The sequence below is a fragment of the Ceratotherium simum genome, chromosome 23, assembly GCF_057802395.1.
Source record: "Ceratotherium simum simum isolate JZ-2026a chromosome 23, ASM5780239v1, whole genome shotgun sequence".
NCBI lineage: Eukaryota > Metazoa > Chordata > Mammalia > Perissodactyla > Rhinocerotidae > Ceratotherium > Ceratotherium simum.
The window spans coordinates 49,444,712-49,465,280 of record NC_141922.1 but is presented as its reverse complement, the minus strand read 5'-3'; positions in this window follow the sequence as shown (position 1 = coordinate 49,465,280).

Sequence of the window (20,569 nt, the reverse complement as noted above, 5' to 3'; positions counted from 1 at the left end):
AAAAGAATGAAAGTAGACCATCTTCTTTCACCATAAAAAAATTAACTCAGAATGGATCAAAGACTTGAAGGTAAGACCTGAAACTATAAAACTCCTAGAAGAACATATAGACAGTATACTCTTTGACATCTGTCTTAGAGGGATCTTTTTGACTTCCATGTCTACCTGGGCAAAGGAAACAAAAGAAAAAATAAGCAAGTGGGACTTCATCAAACTAAAGAGCATCTGCAAGGCAAACAAAACCAGGATCAAAATGAAAAGACAACTCACCAGCTGGGAGAAAATATTAGCAAATCATATAACTGACAAGGGGTTAATCTCCATAATATATAAAGAAATTACACAACTGAAAAACAAACAATCCAATCAAAAAATGGGCAGAGGATATGAACAAACATTTTTCCAGAGAAGATATACAGAGGGCCAATAGGCACAGGAAAAGATGTTCAATATCACTACTCATCAGGGAAATGCAAATCAAACTACACTAAGATATCACCTTACACCCATTAGAATGGCTATAATCACCAAGGCAAAAAGTAACAAATGTTGGAGAGGTTGTGGAGAAAAGGGAACCCTCACGCACTGCTGGTGGGAATGCAAACTGGTGCAGCCTCTATGGAAAACAGTATGGAGATTCCTCAAAAAAATAAAAATAGAAATACCCTATGATCCATCTATCCCACTATTGGGTATTTATCCAAAGAACTTGAAATCAACAGTCCAAAGAGACCCTACGTTCATTGCAGCATTATTCACTACAGCCAAGAAGTGGAATCAACCCAAGTGTCCCTCGACTGATGAGTGGATAAAGATGATGTGGTATATATATATACAATGGAATACTACTCAGCCATAAAAAAGACAAAATCATTCAATTCATAACAACATGGATGGACCTTGAGGATATTATGTTAAACAAAATAAGCCAGACAGAGAAAGACAAACACAGTATGATTTCACTCATATGTGGAAGATAAACTAACACATGGACAGAACAGTTTGGTGGTTACCGGGGAAGAGTGTTGGGAGATGGGCACAAGGGGTGAAGGGGTGCATTTATATGGTGACTGACAAATAATAATGTACAACTGAAATTTCATAATGTTCTAAACTACTATGACATCAATAAAAAATAAAATAAAAAATTTTTAAAAACATACAAATCATTAAAACCTTGAAAATACATAATACGCCTCTTTTTTTTTTTTGAAAAGTGCAAGGACTTTTTTTAAAATCCATGCAAATTTCAGAGCTGAAGGAAAAAACTAAGTAGTTTTTCAAAATATTACATCAGTCATGGATTTTTTATGGAGCTCCCTAGATTTGAGATCCATAAAATGTGGGTGCCACTTCCCATTGCTTCACCAACTTGTTAAAGCCAACACCAAGACTTCCATTCCTCCCTTTGCTTCCTTCTCCTCCCAACTCAGAATTGATCTCGAATTAAGGGAAGAATCACTCTAAACTGCTGCTAACCAGGATGTGGCTTACAAAAAAAATCATTAATAAAAGTAGTGACCGCTTAAGTAGCCCTTACATGAGCCAGTCACTTTCTAATTGCTTTAAGCCTCATGACAACCCTGTAACCTGGGCTACACCATCTTATAGATCAGGGAACTGAAGCACTGAGAGGTCAAGCATTGTGTTCAAGGTCACAAAGAGATTAAGCAGCAAAACTGAGACTCGAATCCTATGTGGTCGGTGCAGTTGATCTGACACTTCTAAAGTGCTTTTTTTGTTTTCTTTTCTGCTCATCTTTCTATGCTCCTGCCTTTTATCAATACCTGTCTTAGGAAAGGATCTGATATTGACCATTTATATTTCTGTGCAATTTTTAATCAATATTATCACCTGAACCTATACTACATGCATTATTTTTCTAATTATGAAAATAGAGAATCATAACATTTTGAGACTGTAATAGATCTAAGCAATCGTCTGGTGCAATTCCTTCCTTTTAAAGAAGTGTGATTTGAGGTCTAGAAGGATTATGATGACTTGCTCAGGATCACACAGCTAAATAAGTCTCTAAAAGACTCTTCATCCTTAAAAATCATAAATTTCCTAAAACATAGTTAGTGATTTGTTTTATAATTTTGAGATTGGGAATAAAATCTTTTCATTAACACTCAAAACCCTGAGGAGGCCAGATCCAATTACAAATTTCTCACAAATTGCCAAAAGAAATATTAGGACTTGAAACTTGACTCCTTTGGAAGAATTCTTCCCCTGCTAAAGGAATTTCAAGCCATAGTGAACAAGTGGGAGGAAGAGCTCAGATGCCAACCCCCTTTCAGCAGAGCTGCAGATCACCCCTCGGGCCAGCAGCCTCCGTACCCACCGGCCTGGAGCTCAGCTCTCACCTTCCCAGTCTGCCTAAGAACTATCTCCAGAGAGCAGAGCGGCCACCGTGCGGGGAGAAGCCTCAGCATGCTGTCCTCAGAGCCCTCTCCAGAACCACATGTCTAGGCCAGGCAAGGGTAAAACCCTCCTGCTACGTACCTGGGTAAGGCATGCCACCTCCACCAAGTGGGAACCTTGTTGGTCTCCACGCGTGGAGCAGGGATCCCAGAGGCTTTCCCGGCCATGTGGCAGGCCCTGGGGGCTCTTCACTCTTCTCTGCAGCTGGGCTTCTTACCTCCACATTGGAGTGATATTATATGCACACACTATCTTTGGCCGTGGATGGGACAACCTTCCAGTGGGAAAGGCCACACATGTAGATGGCATCATAATCAAATTATGATGCCAAGCTATTCAAAAGCAGGTGCTGACAAGGCAAGTTTGAGTCATTTCATTGAGATCCTGTGGAACGGCCCCCCACCCAGCCCTGTGCTGAGGTGGCCTAGACCCTAACCTCAGTTAGCCCACCTGGATCTTAGTCTCCTGGGCCTCCATTTGGGGGATACGTTGCCACGCCACATCCCACCATTTCCCTATTTTCTGGAAAGGAGCCAAGGTCACCCCCAAATAAACTTTCCTTGAAGATCCAGGCATTTTCTACCCAGTTAATATTAATGGGGTATACATTTCATTCTGAAAACACCTGTGTGCTGGTCAGACCTGTGTGTGTATAGAGGCACAGGGAGTCAAACACTCCCGAAAACCAATGTGAAACTCTGGCATGAAAATTCGACGTCGACATATTCAAGTAAACATTTTGCTAAATTACCATTAAATACCTTCATTCCCTCTTGGATAGAAATCAAATTAAGGGCTTTATATGAGAAAAGAAGCATGATTTGAAACAAAGTTAGGAATCTGAGAGGTTAGAAAGCTTACACCCCCAAGAAAGATTGTGTAGCAGCCCAAGCAAACTTCCTCTGGAAGGTTCATCATTGTACTCCATCTGTCCCTCCCAAGCACTGAACCCCAGCATAAGCTGAGAGCAATGGCCTGTACACCTGCCGCCCACCTGCACGTGCTCTTAGCACCTCTGGGTCAGTGTCTGCTCTCAGCCAACCTCTCTCACACAGCTTTCCCCCACTGCTCCAACCCTTGCAGTCTAAGTTCCAGACCTCAGCACTTCAGCTGGGCTTTCTTGTCGGCACTACCTCATCCCAGGTCTCTGAGGCCAGGACCACCAACACATCCCTGTCCCCTGGGGCTGGCATCAGCTCTGATTCCCCCAGCTTTGCCCAGCACACAGTCTAGGATTGAGGAAAGGTCCTCAGTCTGAAGTTCTGTCCTTGACATTTCAAATGCAAGGTTATCTCTGACCCTGGAATGAGGAGCTTGAGCTGTAGGAATTCTGATAACGGTGGTACTTCAAAGTAATTAGATTACAAATACTTATGTAAACTTGTACAGGTTTAGAAAAATCAGACCAAGTAATTGGTGATTTATGTAAGTATAAGAATTCATGAATTCCATTCCAAACAAATCCTTTCCAAGCAAAACGCGGAGCTGCAGAATCACCCATACATCTGGCTCTTTTATTTATATATATAGAAATGCATTTTGCTTGGAAGGATTTGTTTGGAATGGAATATATATATTATATATTTACATAAACTTATAAATATATATTTTTATATATTTAGTATATTATATTTAATATTATATATATTTAATATATATAACATATATAAATACATTTTGCTTAGAAAGGATTTATTTGGAATGGAATTCATGAATTCTAATATTTACATAAATCATCACTTGGTCTGATTCTTCTAAATTTTTATATATATGTGAATATATATGTTTATGTATGCATGCATATATGTATGTAAGTGTCTGTGTGTGTGTGTGTGTGTGTGTGTGTGTGTGTGTAAAAAGAGAAAGAGAGAGAGAGAAATTAAATTGAGCCTTTTATGCCAAGGTACAGGTGTAAGTTGACCACAATTAAAGTTCATAAAAGAGGAGCAACAGTTCCTGGGATCTGTTAAACTCGCTACAACAGCTCCCAAGACCTATCAGACTCAATACAACTGCACCTCATACTCAGTCACAGAGAGCAAAGAGGGCTATGGCCCAGCTACAGCAGGCAGAAAAGCGAGTGTCTTTTATGAGAAATAACCCCATTCTCTTAGAAAGAGGGAGTTTAAGAAATGTCATAAAGATCACCTTGGCCAGTTCTGTGGGTCAAAACATCACAGACTAGGGGGTGAGGTCCCAAACCACTGAGGACCAGGAAAATCATTTCAGATCGCTATGGACTGAATGTTTGTTTCCTCCCCAAATTTATATATGTTTAAATCCTAATGCCCAACATGATGGTATTTGGAGGTGGGGCCTTTGGGGAGTAATCAGGTCATGAGGGTGAAGCCCTCATGAATGGGATTAATTAATGGGATTAACGTCTCTATAAAAGAGACCCACAGAGATCCCTCACCCCTTCCGCCATCTGAGGACACAATGAGAGGTCTGCGACCTGGAAGAGGCCCTCACCCAACCATGTTGGTACCCTGATCTCAGACTTCCAGCCTCTAAAACTGTGAGAAAAAGATTTCTGTTGTTTATAAGGCACCCAATCTATGCTAATTTGTTATAGCAGCATGAACAGACTAAGACATCCATAAAGGGCCTTAGTCAAGTACCTTCTCATGGAATACTCAAATAGCACGAGAGGGAAGCAAGCCATCTCAGCCAAAGCTGCATACAAAATAAAACACGCACCCAAAACTTTGCTTAATGTAGCTTCTAACTGGCTTTTCTCTCCCTCCTCTTAGGAAAAAATTGTTCCTGCCCCCAACAGAGGTCCAACTCCACCACAACATAAGAGACAGCACTTGCCTATCCTCGTAGGCAAGCCTCGAACACTTGCCTCACTTACTCGGCTCAGGGTTGGAGTCAGCCCCTCTTCCAGGCAGTCCCTGGGGCCACCCCACTTCCAAGGAGCCCACCCTGCCTCGGGCTCTGGCCTCGGGTCCAGCTCTTCATGCAAGTCTTCCCTCCAAGCCCTCCCAGACCTGGGCCCAACCTCCTCTTCTGACCTCTGAGTCTGCTCCTCCCGCAGAGAAACTCTGACCAGCTTCTGTTGCTTGGGGACACGAGGCTACCTGAACTGCATTGCCAACTTGCCTCACTTTATGCTGTTTCCCACTCCAGTTCTGCTCTGATTGCTTCTTTCTGTCTCCACGTACATTGCTCCTACAATTTCTCTGGAGTGCTGTTTTACTCCACCTCCTAAATTCTGCTTCAATGCCTCCTGCTTTCTCTTTCCTCTTTTTAACACATAACTTCACTTGGAGGAAAATAACTTAGCTCCTTAAATTGCTGCCCTCCACACTATTCAGCTTCCCTCCATCACCAATGCCCTCTTTATTGCAAGAATCACCAATTACTCTACTTCAGGAGTGCTACATTTACACATACTACAGGTACATATCCATGTGACAGACAGCTATAATCTCATTCAGGGAGAATCCTTCAAATATTTAAGTCATCACTTCATACTATTTCACACCTACCTCTCCTCCCACTTGGAATCACCCCCTCAATCTGCAGTCACTTTGGGGAGGAGTACTTTTAAGCATAATTTTAGTAATTAACTTCACTTTTATTCAAAATTTGATTCTGCATCTATACCAAAAATTGTCTGGGTGACTTAAATTCAAAACTTCCATTTACCCGGAAAAGTGTTGAATATGACCAAGTGTTTAATATGCTGAAGAAATAAATATTTGTTCAAAGGATAAATGAATGAATGGACGGATGGATGGATCCAATGCTAAACATTTCTGGAGATGCCAGTGTCTCTTCACTTTGGGTTACAGTTCCAAGGAGGGAGGTAAGAAATGAGGGGCATGGGGCTGCTCCTGACCAAGCAGTAGCTGCCCCCACCCTATGAGGTCATCAGTCATTTCCAGAGGGTCTGTGCTGTAGAGCTTTGCACAACACAGCCACAAGCCACAATGGCTCAGTAAACTTAAACTGATTGGAATTAAATAATGTAATCATCATACAAAATAATAACATTGCAGTACACTAGCCACCTGTCAAGGGCTCAATGGCCACATGTGGTTAGTGGTCACTATACTGGAACGCTTCTTCATCCCAGAAATTTTATTAGTCAGTGCTGATATAGACATTATCTTCTGTGGGACAAGAAAATGTGAGGAAGCCATTTAAGACCCCCCAGAACTCCTGCCAGGAGTAGTGACATGCTCACACTGGGATTCTGCATCATTCCAATGTGACCAGTACTGGTCAAGAGAAAAGTCTTGTCCCATGTGTGCATCATAATGGGAAATATACATTTGGTCCTTGTGCCTGGTTCCTGGCACAGATCTCCTAAAACTCTTAGAATTTCCTGAGTAATAACAAGCCCCTTTAAACCATACCTAAGTTTATGCTAATGAGGTGACTCTTGTGAGTTCTTAGATAGCTTCAGGACAGGGGCTGGTGCCAGAAAGACCAAGGCAGGATTAGAGGGTTGGAACTCTCAGCCCCACGCTCCTCCCAACCTCTGGGGAGGGGAGAGGGGCTGGCAATTGAGTTCAATCACCAATGACCGATGACTTAATCATGCCTCTGTAATGAAACCTCCACAAAAATCCCTAAATGACAGGGTTCAGAGACCTCCAGGTTGGTGAACGCATGGAGATGCGACGAGAGGGCGCCCTAACAGGGCATGGAAGCTCCACCCGCCCATCCTCATCCAAGGCCCCCTGCGTGTCTCCCATCTGGCTGCTCCTATGTTTAGCCTTTATAACAAGCTGTTAATAGTGTAAAGTGCTTTCCTGAGTTTTGTGAGTCATTCTAGTGAATTATTGAACCTGAGATGGGGTTGCAGGTACCCCCAAATTTGTAGTCAGCCAGGCAGAAGTGTGAGTAGCCTGGGCACCACAGGTGAAGCTGGTGTCTGACATGGGTGCAGTCTTGTAGGACTGAGCCTTTAGCCTGTGGGATCTGTGCTAACTCTGGGAGTTAGCATCACAATTGAATTGTTGGACAACCAGTTGGTGTTTGAGAATCAGAGAATTGATTGGTGTGAGGAAAAAACCCTCTCAGTTTGAAACAGAGAAAATAGTCTTCAATTTTCTCTTTCAACAAAAAGATTGTGGGGCTGGTGTTTTGGTCATACTGCGCCTGTAAGAAGGCTGCCTTTGGTGGGGTGGGGGAGGTGTTTCTATTTATACACTGTCTGCAGAGTACTTTGCAATCCTTCGGCATGAAAGGTTCTATATAAGTGCAAGGTGTTATTGCAAGGTGTTAACAGTTCCAGATGAACCTTTGCATTTCACTATGTCAATCTCTGGATTAGCCAGTCTTACCTCAATAGACGGTGGAGTGGTCAGAACTAATAAGTTTTTGTTTATAATATTTATATGTCTGACCTGAGAATTATGAAAGATTTTTTTCAATTTGAGCCAGGGGGAAATTTTAAACACTTTTGCCCAAACACATAGATCATTGAACACTGTTCCCCATTTTCTTTAAATATAAGTAGAACGAAATCCAGAAATAATAATGGCAATAATAACAAATGTTTTTCTAGTATCTTTCTTTCAAAAACCTTGATAATGTATACATAGATTAGCTTGCTTATCCTCACAACTCCCCTGGACCTGTTTATCAGAGCAATAAGCACCAATAATGGGAAAAGAGAATTGTGAGGGGCTGACTGGTATTCACTCTCTCCAAATCTCTGGGAAGGAGAGAGAACTTTGGATCTGTGCATCATCACAGCATCCCCAGCATCTTGCAGCTTTTCTACAGTGCAATTCAAACTCCTAGGTTTGACTCATACACTTACTTCTTCTGGTAGCTCAGTTCCTTAGTGGAAACCTGAAAACACTTCCTGAGCCTTCCAGGCACTCCACTTCACAGAGATGACCAATCTGCCTCCCCTCCTCCTAATAGTGCCATCTCCACCATGGGAGATAATCAAATACTTTGTGTATTAATCAATACACATGGATATCAATATCGAGAGAGATAGATTGATTTATTTTAAGGAATTGGCTCATGCGATTATAGAGGCTGGCAAGTCCAAAATCTGCAGAGCCAATAGCTGAAGTCCTAGTTCAAGTCCAAAGGTTGGAAACTGATGTAGAACCAGGAAAAACAGATGTGCCAGTTCAAAGGCCACCAGAAAGAAGAATTCTCTCTTACTGAGGGGAGATCAGCCTTTTGTTCTATTCAGGCCTTCTACTGATTGGACAAGGCCCATCCTCATTCAGGAAGGAAATCTGCTTTACTCAGTCAGAGGATTCAAATGTTAATCTCATCCAAAAAACACCCTCACAGGAATACCCAGAATAATGTTTGGCCAAATACCTGGGCACCCTGTGGCCCAGTCATGTTGACACATAAAACTAAGCATCACACTTTGTGGGCATGTCGAGCAGAAGGGCTGCTCAGAAGGAGCACAGAGAGGGACACAGCATCCGTGTTTCCTTTGGTGGACTCCACTGTCATCAGCCCTTCAACCAAACATCACAGGAACCAACAGCCGTGTCAGAACCCAGGCCCGGGAGGCCCATGAGTAGACTTCCTTACAGAGCCCCAGTCTCCACTCAGACAAGCTGGGAATCGCTGCATGCGAATGCTGGAGCTGCTGTCAACACCATCTGAGAGGCAGTCCCCCGCTGACCGCAGGGCAGAGCCATTGCCATTCTCACAGCTCCTCCCCACCTGGAACATGCTCTCCCCTTGAGACTCACTCAGAGTCAGCTCCTCAGGAAATGGCACCAGCCGATCTGTCCCACCGAGAGGAACTCTTGACCCTTTGTCCTGTCTCCACTCAGAAACCACAAAAGGCCGGGCCTCAGGATCATCCACGTCCACCTCTTGGTTTTACTGAAGGCTAGAGTCTCAGAGAGGGTAAGCAACTTGACCAAGATCACTCAGAGGGTTAAAGAGACCCGATCCCAACATAGCCCCCCACTCCCACTCAAAGGCTCTGTCCAGAGCAGCTCCTCTGCAGGCACTGTGTGGGGTTTCCAGGCCCTCTTCAGTCTTCATCCCTCTGCATTAGGGTTGTAGACATGTTTGGCACACAAATTGGGGATTCTATTTCTTCTGTATCTTCCCACTGTAGCCCTGACTCCTGCTGGATGCAGTACAGTATTACCTCACGTCCCCCCATGGAGCATACTGGCATTTTGAGCTGGGCTAGTTTTCCTTCCAGTCCCACCTCTTAATGACAGTAGCACTCCCCAGGCTTCAGGAAAATCAAGAGTGCTCCCCACACATTCCCAAACAGTACCCATGGGAGGATGACGAGCAGCCACAGCTCCCTGCAAGGCAGCACATGGGCCCACAATGGTGGATCCTCACATAATCCTCAGAGAGGCAGAGAGTCCACTGTGACTTTTCCATCCAAAAGAGTGAGCCAAGGCCAGATGGGGACACAGCCCGGACTCTGTGGCTCCAAGGCCCGAACACCTGGCAGGCTTCAGCCCTCACGGCAGATCTGCACCTCTGAGCTCCTTGCTCCCAGCTGGAGTGGCCCACACTGATGGACATGGGCTGTCAGTGCCAGACCACGTAGTAGGTGAAAGTTCTGGAAGCTTCACAGAAAAGTCATTTCTTGTAAAATTTCCAGTGTGTTTTTGTTAGGAGAAAAAAAGGAGATCTGTGTGCTCTGAATTGCTCTAGCTTTGCCCATTCTAAAGGGCAGCAGGACTTTTCCTGGATGCTGAAGAGTGCCCACCATCTATAACCTGGGTCAGGGCTAAATTCTTACTAAAAATTAACCTCAGGTGTTCATGGTACCAAAGAGATTAAATTGATAAAACCAGATGTATCAAAGTCAAAATCATAGATAATGCCATAACCATTCCTATTGAACTTTGAGGTGTACCATATATTTTTCAAAATGTTGGGGAACACAGTGTTTAGTTCATTGACGTCCTCAGGAGGTATGGATGTGAATGGAGTGAGAGGCAGTTTGAGAATGAGCTGGGAGAAGAAGTTTCACAAGGACATGTTTTTATCCAAAACAGCTCATAGAAATACCTCTCAGAGGGCCAAATGGACTCAGGCTTCTCTGACATGACTGTAAAGGACTATGGTCCAGCTCTCACTTATCATTTCCAGGAGAAAGAATGAAGACCTGAAATATGTGATAACTTTTAATCATAGGGTACTTTTCATACCTATTTTCTTCTGAAGAGACACAAAATGGATGTAAGCTACCTGAATAAAAAGGTTGATTATTCAATGAAGAACTACCTTCAAACAGCTGAGCACAAATTCAGCAGCAGCCTCCAAGCCCGTGAGCTGGTACCACCTTATGCCTCTAGTAACTGCAGGTCCTGGGCAGGTCATCCATGCCTCTCCTCGCACATCACTTGATGTGCTGAGAAACTGGCTGTCCAAAAGAAAGAGCCTTGATTTGCAGCATTTGCAATTTTCCATAGTGTAAATACTCCCACCATGGCCAATTCCAAGCCTCCAATGGTTGAACCACCGGGTAGCAGAGTTCCTGAATATTTAACAACCCACTCTCTTGAGCCAATTCCGGCCAGTCCAGCACACCGCTGAGTCTCATGCCACATTCAATCCAAATATATCCAGATAATGACCACTTCTCAGTACTACCTCTCAGGTTTAACCGTCTCTCCCCTGGATCATTGCAACAGCCTCCTCATCAGTCTCCTTTCAGCCTTTGCCTCCTTTTGTCTGTTCTCAATACAGTTTTAACCTTTTCAGAAAGAAGTCAGGGCATGGTACTCCTTTGCTCACAGCCCCCTCACCAGAATGCTTGCACTGACCTACAAGCTCAGGGCAATCTGGGCTCGACCCCTCTGACCCATCTCGGCCCTCTCCCTAGCCACTTCCTCCAGCAGCACAGCCTCCTTGCTGTCCCCAAACACACCAGCATGCTTTCTGCCTCAGGATCTGGGCAGCGCTGGCATCAAGGCCTAGCTGCTGTCCCCTGCCATCTCTGTGACTAACTCCCTCACATCCTGCATTCATTTGGTCACTTTCCCAGGGAGACCTTCCCTGACCCTCCCCCCTGACACTGCCCATCCCCCTTCCCTGCTTTATTTTCTCTTGGCACGTCTCATCGTATTCACATACTATATAATTGATTCTTTCATTTATTTAGTCTCTTCCCACTAGAACACACACTCCATAGAGGCATGCGATTCTTGTCTGCTTTGTCACTGATGTATCCCCAGCCTAAAGCAGCATCTGGCACATGGTCAGTGTTCCACACTTACTAATGAATGAACCCCAGATTTGGTTTGAGTATCTGGTTAAAGGATACTCTTTGGTGAGGAAGACTGTCCCTGAGCTAACATCTGTGCCCATCTTCCTCTATGTTGTATGTGGGACGCGCCACAGCATGGCTTGATGAGCCGTGCGTAGGTCTGCACCTGAGATCTGAACCTGCGAACCCCAGGCCATTAAAGCAGAGCGCTGGAACTTAACCACTACACCACTGTGCTAGCCTTCCGATACTTTTGTTTCTCCTGCCTTTTCCTCTATTGGCTCCTCCTCTCTTTTATTTTGTGTGTGTGTGTGTGTGTGTGTGTGTGTGTGTGTGTGAGGAAGATCAGCCCTGAGCTAACATCAGATGCCAATCCTCCTCTTTTTGCTGAGGAAGATTGGCCCTGGGCTAACATCAGTGCCCATCTTCCTCTACTTTATATGGAACACCACACAGCATGGCTTGACAAGTGGTGTGTCGGCCCGTGCCCAGGATCGGAACCTGCAGACCCCAGGCCGCTGAAGCAAAGCACGCGCTCTTAACTGCTATGCCACCGGGCCACCCCTCCCCTATTTTATGAACTACTTCAGCACATCGTTCTCTAGAGCTTGCTTCGTGGGGCCACCAGCTCATGTCTGCCTTTGTACCTGTGGGGTTCTCTCTGCCCTGGCCCACCTGGAGCCAGCCTAGCCACAGCTCAATACCAGCAGTAGATAAAACTTTTGAATCCTGTCATCCAACTAATTCCTTTCAGTAGGAATAGAAAAAAATAGAATCTGCACAAATGTGCCTATAGGAGAAAGAATTCCCATTAGCACAGGGGCCTTTTATTTTTAGGGGTGCTGCAGAAGAAAATGATCACCTTCTTCCTTAGCAAAAAGGCTTATTCACAGGGGAAATAGCCACACTGTGCCCTGAACCGTGCTGACAAGCTTTTCCTCACCACTCTGAGTTCAGAAATAAGAAATCGACACCCTCAGTCTCCATCAGTTACAAGTGCTCCTGAAATTATCTGTATGAATAAAAATGCAGAACCTGCTGTTTCACTGTTATCCTCCCTCTCCCAGACGTCCTGGAGTGCTCAAAGCCTCTTAACTGCAGTTGCGTTGCACTAGATGGACCGATCTGGGATGTTATCCCTCCTACACAAATTATCATCTCTAGTATGAACTGCAGACAAAGTTGATTATACACAATAGGAATGAATATTAAAATTGTGTAACATTGCAAAAAGAAAATCAGTAATTTAATCAAGAAATATAAAAACAGCATCAGAAACATAAACTCAAGCCTTGTCGATGGCATCCGTGCAACACCCTTAGGGAGATGGCACTCTTCCCTCAAGGTGTCATCTTGGCCCCAAAAGAACATGTTTCCACATAGCTGATCACTGCAGATGCTCCTCCTTCTGAGGCTTTCCCTGTGGCCACGTGCCTCCGGCAGTTGTGTGACGTGACACGGATTCTAAGGTTTCCCTGCTCCACTGGCACCACTCTCTGGGGACCTGCCCCATTCCCGGATCCAGAGCCCCAGGAGCCCCTGAGGGACTTCAGCACTTGCGGGGAGCAAGGCCTGTGTGCGTGGAGCAGAGCCCGTGAGGGACTGGAGCACGTGCGGGGGCGCAGGCCGTGTTCGGGGAGCAGAGCCCGTGGGCGGGGAGCTGAGCCTGTGTGCGGAGAGCGGAGCCCGTGAGGGACTCGAGCACGTGCGGGGACCGGAGCGCGTGTGCGGGGGGGGGGGGGGGGGGGGGGGGGCCCGGGGGGGACTCGAGCACCTGTGGGGACCAGAGCCCTCAAGCCCACGCCAACCCCCTTCCCGGCCTGCGCCGCCGCGCCAGGCCGGGCAGCTGAGCGCCTTCCGCCGCCCCGTCCCCCTTAGCTTTCCGCTGGCAAAGGGTGACTGGCAGTGCTCGCCCCACGCCCTCCCGCGGAGTCCTCCTCTCGGTCCTCAACATGCTACTCCTCTCACACGGACGTGCCGGCGGGCCGGAAGCGGAACAGATTGAAAGCAGTGACATCTAGTGGCTCTAGGTGGCATCTAACCTAACAAAGCTATATATATGTATGTTTTAATACATAGGGAGCGGGGAAGAAATTTCGAAAACACGTTACACGTAACCTCAGAAAACTAAAACGATGAGGAAAAAGGCACAGAAAGGCCGTGTCTGTGTCTCTTTTTGGCTTTTATGCTGGAGGACCTGGTTGGGTTTGGCATTTTTCTCCAACGCCTTACTTGCCAAAATAGCTTCGCTGGAGGCAGCGAACCTTCCGCCAAGGCAAGTGGGTGTCTACTCGAGAGCAGGTCCGAGGGGTGCGAGTCAGCGCACGGGAACGGGCGTGTCAGAGACAGCCACACGGGAAGGAGTCTGCCGCTGGGAAAGCACATCCGGGGGTGACTGGAGACCAGTCACCGGGCTTGGTGTGCTTCATTTTTCTCAGATGGCAAGCACTCCATTTGTAATTAAGGGGACTCCTCCCCATACTGACCAGCATTTCCAAGTGCAATTGCAATTGCCAGGAATCTGGCAGAGATAACAAGCACGTACCTTCAGCCAGGACAAAGTCACAATATTGAGCAAAATTGCAGAAATAGATTTGGAACCTTAAGTACAAGCTTCATGCAGTCTAAATTTCCAAAGAGATTTATTACTTGAGTGTGCCAGAAAGTTTAGACGCATATGCCCAGTTACCACATGGAGAATTCTCTCCATGTGGATAAGAATATTCATCACATAGTTCACAATTCAAACATACAAAAATCAAGAAATGCAGAAAACTCATTTCTTACCACCAGCTCACTAGTGTGTCTTATCTATACTTGGTATATTAAAAGAAGAGTGAAAATCATGCAGTGAACCATAAAATTCCTATATCCACACACAGCCAAGCAGTGTTACAGGAAAGCTTGCAATCACATCTGTGTGAATCCTGAATTGCATTTATGCTTGAATATAAACCATGTTCTGAAGCCGTGTGTTTTCTTGGTCTCAGTTTTGCAGGCTGTTGATCTTAAAGAAGGAAAGAGAGAGTTACTGTGGAAATCATGCCACATTTCCATATTTACCCCAAGATCTGCAGCATCCTACATTCAGCTACGTGGAAATATTTTTTAAATCATTCTAAAAATTACTACTGGTCTGTGGATCCTGGTTACAAGACTACCAGTAATGAGCACATCCAACTATTTCATAATAAAATATTAAGAATATGTCCTTAAGAGAGAAAAAAGACAAAATAACTCAGGAAAACCTGGCTGACTGAAAGCAAGGCCCATGAAGCATTCCACTTAAACCCCCCTGAGATTATCGGTGAGTGAGCAGATGGCCTTCCTACCCAGGACCTTCTTGACCACCTTCATCACAGGTCTCAGATCAGCTCGCGCCACGCCCACCCAGTCGCCCTACTGCCAAGAACAAACTGTCAGCAATCTCTCCGCCCCAGTGGGGAACTGTGTGCATTGCCACAGTGCACGGCTGAGATGTGTCCTGTGCACACACCCTGCCAGGCTCCCGGGAGCTGCTTGTCCAGAGAAAAGTCACGGCAGCTAAGCCCAGAGGAGAAAATGGCCAATTAAGAGGCCCATCTAGCTTTCCTAATGCAACCATTATCATTTACACCAAAGTAATTAAGAAAAGCCTTTATTTGAGAAAAAGATGTGCTCCAACAGTGTGCTTCAGCTCAGACCCTGGATTAACAGAGACAGGAATAGTACAAGAGACAAACGGATGCTTTAGAGCAGGCGGTCACACCCCGCACAGTGACCTTTAGCAGAGGACTTCTTGCTGCCTCTCCTCCTGGTGACCTCTTCCTTGGAGACAGGCCTGTTCTCTCAGGGCGAGCCGGGATCCCTGGCTCAGCACACCCTCCTGTGTACAGCTGGACATCGTACATTGTTTGGAAGAGTTTTATTTGTAGAGGAGCATCACACTGCACTCAGCCTTAGCCCTCTGCAAGGTTTCCTAGGGCAGGGAAATATCTGCATGTGCATTTCCCCTCCGTGTAAAAACAGCCCACATCATCTCAGAACATGGGAGTTCAAGAGATCATTTCAAGTGAAGCAGGCAACTGACACAGTCTTGCCAGAGGGAAGCACATGAGCAGAAGAGAAGCCCCACAGCTTAGACCTCAGGACGGCATCGTTGCTCAGACCCCCGCTGAGGATATGAGGGATTCAGTTCTCTGCTTATCCAGAAGAGTGAGCTATCCTCTTTCACGCACACTCTCACACACAGACATACACACAATTACACATTCATACAATCACAGACACACTCTATGTCCTGGAACATTGATCCAGGAATGGCTCAGAAGAAAGATTCACCACTGAATGAGTCACCAGCATCAATCTGTGTAGTACTCTGGGTTTTCCTGGGAGGTCTTCCTTATAAATCCTGGCAAGGCCTGGTCCTGCTTAGCTCGTAAGATCATGTCCCATGATGTGGATCCGTATCACCACTATCTACCTGCAGGGACCTATAGCTCCTCGCCACTCCACACCCACAGCCTACTGGATTCCTGTGCATACTCTTGCTATCCCCGCTGCCTGGAGTGCCCCTTCCCCTTCTCCCCACCAATGAAAATACTACCACCCAACACCCTCCATCTGCACAGCCCCATTTGGCATCTCACACATGTGGTTATACTGTGTCCTCTGATTGTTGGATCTGTTATCCAAAGGTTGTGGGGTTCTGGAAGGCAGGGGTGGATGTTGTTCTGTGTGGTTCTGACTTCATTTGGAGGAGCGGGTTTCAAACAGGGTAGATCCAGGGAGCTAGCTACTCCTATCTAGTCAACACTCCACTTTCTTCCAATGGAAAAAGTCACAGAGACTGAGCTGTTTCAAGCTACCCTTGCCTAGCACACATCAAAACCCCCTTCTCAATTGGAAAAGGAAAAGGAAAGCATCCATCTTCCTAGCATCCAATATCAAAAATGCCCTAAACCAAGCAAAGGCCTTTCTGCAAAACAAATTCAATTCAACTCAACAAAATGTCACCTCTGCACAAGGCGCTGGACTAGGTACCATGTGGTCACATCTGGACACCCTCCTGATGCTCCACCCAACCTGCAGAAGAATGATATCAGGACTGCAATCATCTCACACACACTCCTGTCTCCAAAGGACACATATCGAGCACTTCCTATGTGTCTGGCCCTGTTCTAGGCCCTGCGAATACAGCAGGGAATGGAACAGAGGCCCTGGCTCATGTGACTCATATTATAGTTGGGGAGACAGACAATAAATAGTGCACAAATAAAAATAGAATACAATTTCAGATAGGTCCACGCTACAATGAAATGAACGCAGGTGAGGGACTGGTTGTGCCTAGAGGCAGATGGTGGGGTCAGGGGATCAGGAGGCCCTCCCTGTTGAGCTCACATTTGGCCAGTGACCTGGGTGACATGAAGGAGTGAGCTCTGGGGCAGGAGCAATTTCAGACAAAGAACAGAATGCCACATCCCAAAGTGGGCTGAACACGGTGAGCTGGAAAAGCAGCAGAGAGGCCATGTCGCTACAGTAGAGGACCAAGGGAGGGGCACAAGGTGGGGTCCCAGCCGGCTCGTCCTCTCTGCCCTGTGGCTGTGCAGCAGCTCAGAGTGGCCACCAGGCTTGGCCTGAAGGGCCAGGCTGCCACCCTTTCTTCCAGTGAACATCTGTGGTCTCCTGCCGTGGGACATCAGGCCCCTCATCATGTCAGCCTTCCAATCCTTACCTGCAAAATTCAGGTAAAACAATTTCTTCTAAGTTGCTGAGCTGGAGATTTGCAAAACTTAACCACAACGAAAAAGTATGTAAAGCATTTTGTCCTTCTTGACTGTCTAATCTGAAGTCGTGCTGCTGTAGCTCCACGGCTAGTAAGCAGAAGTCCGTCGTCTCCCTGCTCCACCTGGCAGCTCTTCGAGGCTCGGAGGAAGCCCGCTGTGTCTCAGCCTTCCTGGGAGGTTTACACGGTACTTTGGGATCCTTCTGGACTTGACGTGTTATGTAAATTTAAGTGCATTATCGTTAATCTCAGCATAGATTTATCCTTCTTTTCAGGCGCCAGGTTAGTTTAATGATGCAGCTGCTGTGAGACAGGGAAAGAAACTATGAATGCAGGGCAAACCACAGCCCCAGAGAAAGAGAAAGACTCCCCCGGCTGATTCACAGAGGCACAGGAGTTGTGTTTCTCTGGCATCCCCCTGGCCAAGACCAACCTTCACTCTGTGGGAAAAAAATTAAAGGCTTCTTAAGTCCCCAAAGCTATTGGAATTTTCCCATATCTAAAACACAACCTGGGTAAGCAGGTGATCACATAGATTACTCTTGTAACCACTATCTTACTTTCTGGATTTTCTTTAAAAGAAAAAAATATATATATACATATATATATATCACCCCACGTATACATATATTTTTAATTCCTCAAATCCTAACATACATTACATCTCAACCATTTTGTAGCCTGGTACGACTTCCATCTCCCACCCACTTCCACCTCTCCCAACTACTCTGTCCACAGACACACACGCACACATGCACACATATGCGCACACACGTGCATACATGCATAGACACATGCACGCACATTTCCATCAGCACGCTGGACACTTCCTTAGGCAGAGCCCCATTCACTCACTCTTTTCTATCTCCCTCCTTCCCCAGTGAAATTTAACAATCTCATTCTCTCAGACTTTTCTAGGGTAGGCTAATGTGATACATTAATCTGTGCTAAAATGTTAATAATTTTATTCATCATTTCTCTCAAATAAATTGATAATGTGTTAATAGAGCCCTTGAAAACTTGAACCCAAAGGCTTCAGTCAAAAAGGAATTTCTGGCCCAAAAGGAGGCATCTGGGGGCAAGATGTCCTGAGATATTCCTCGCGTCATGATCACGCCACAGAGGTGGCAGCTGGAAAGGCCTGTGTGTGAGCCTGACCCAGCCTGTGCCCTGTAAAAATTCATCCATTCAACTTCTAGGGAGGGGAATGTGTGAAAATAAAATGGAATGGGAATTATTTGAGTCTTTATTTCACCCACACTGGCACTCTTGGGGAACATGCGTGCTTCACGCCTCCTAGTAATCCAGCTTTAGAGGGAAAAGAAGACTTCCCTCAAGTGGAAAAACCTACCTGCATCTTCATGATTTAGTAGGTGCCAGTCTAACCTGAAATAATAAATACCATGATGATGTCACTGTCTCACTGCTCATTTTTCGAGTCTCTGGACGTTTTTTCCAAAAACACAAGCTCATGAATAGGACTCTGTGGTGCCTGACATGTCATTTATGGATCAGTGCAGTGGTGGTGGCTGAGCCCATACCAAGGGGCTTTAGGAGACCCTCCCCACATGGATTACGATAGCCAGTTGGCCCTCCTGCCTCTGAACTAACCCAGTCCAGACCTCTAAGTGCCAAGGCTGAAATCCAGACTTGCCACAATGAGCCCTAGAACTGCTTCCAGAGCCAGTCTTGATGTTCAGTCTGGAAGAAAATGTTCCCTCTGCCCCTAACTGTGTTGTGAGACTTTAAAGGATTTTGCTTTGCTCACCTCCATTTTTCTGAATGTCACAACATTTTGTATATATGTCCCATGGAAAGTAACTGGGGAGTTACAAAAATACAAAAGCCAAATTTCTGATGTGCATGTCCCACTTTCAAGGAAATATATCTTTTGGATCACAAAAATAAGAGGAGTAAAAAATATCAGAAATTATTAGGGCAAAGAGGTGGAGAGAAAAAAATCTAATCTCAAATAACATTAACTTGCTCACCAGGGGTGCCCAGAGGAAGTAATCCGCTCAAGGTGCACATAGTGGGTTGGACTGAGCTGTGTACACAGAGTTGGAAGTCCAGGAGAGCAGCTACGCTTTTCCCCTTTAACTTCAAGTGGAAGAGTGCCTCGTACAGCACCGTCAACGTGGTAGTTACTTAATGTGTTTGCAGAACGCTTAGTTCTCCTCCTCACCATCCCAGGTAAGCGTTTTTGAGAGGATTCTCAACCCCTGAGAGAGGTGACTTCCCACCTCGTTGGCCTTCCACGTCTGGGCTGCATGACTCTCCCTCTGGGTGCTCTTTATAAAACCAATATCAGCCTCCCTGGACCTTCTGGTAATACATTCCTCTTCTCCCATTGTTGAGCAGCCCAGGGATCACAGCACCTTATGACTCTTCTGCGTGGCCATACTGCCCACTGTTTCCATCAGGCTATCAACCTCACCCTGGGGTTCCTAAAGTTCCTAGATTAAGACTGGCTTCTCTCCCAGGGATCTTCCAGCCTCACCTGCGTAAATCAAATAATGAACCATATACAACCACCTTCTGAACTGCTCTACCACACTGATGTGCGTGTGCCTCAGAAAGCTTGACAGCTTACGTTTGTGGTTGATTCAATAGGATATGTAATGTGTTCCTTTAAAATTTAGGCATAAATCCTTATTTAGGAAAATAACCCTTTACTCATAATATTGTTCATATGGGAAAATTAGATTTGACTTACATCACCTTCCTCTTACAAATCTTCCAAGAGCATAACTGGCCTTAAAGACTGACTTGTATTTGAAAAACAGCCGGGCCAGCTCTGTGGCTTAGCGGTTAAGTGCGCGCGCTCTGATGCTGGCGGCCCGGGTTCGGATCCTGAGCACGCCCCAAGGCACCACTTCTCTGTCCAACCAGAGGCCAAGTCCCACGTACAGCAACTAGAAGGATGCGAACCTATGACATACAACTATCTACTGGGGCTTTGGGGGGAAAAAAATGAATAAATAAAAAATAAAATCTTTAAAAAAGAAAAACAGCCACTTTCTTTTCCTCACTACTCTTACTCTCCTACCATTTAAGTTCTCTAAGGTATTTCTAAGCAAGATGGTGATAACAATAAGTAAAAGAGAAAAACTAAAGCTAATGGTAAGGGCCGGCCCCGTGGCTTAGCGGTTAAGTGCGTGCTCTCCGCTGCCGGCGGCCCGGGTTCGGAT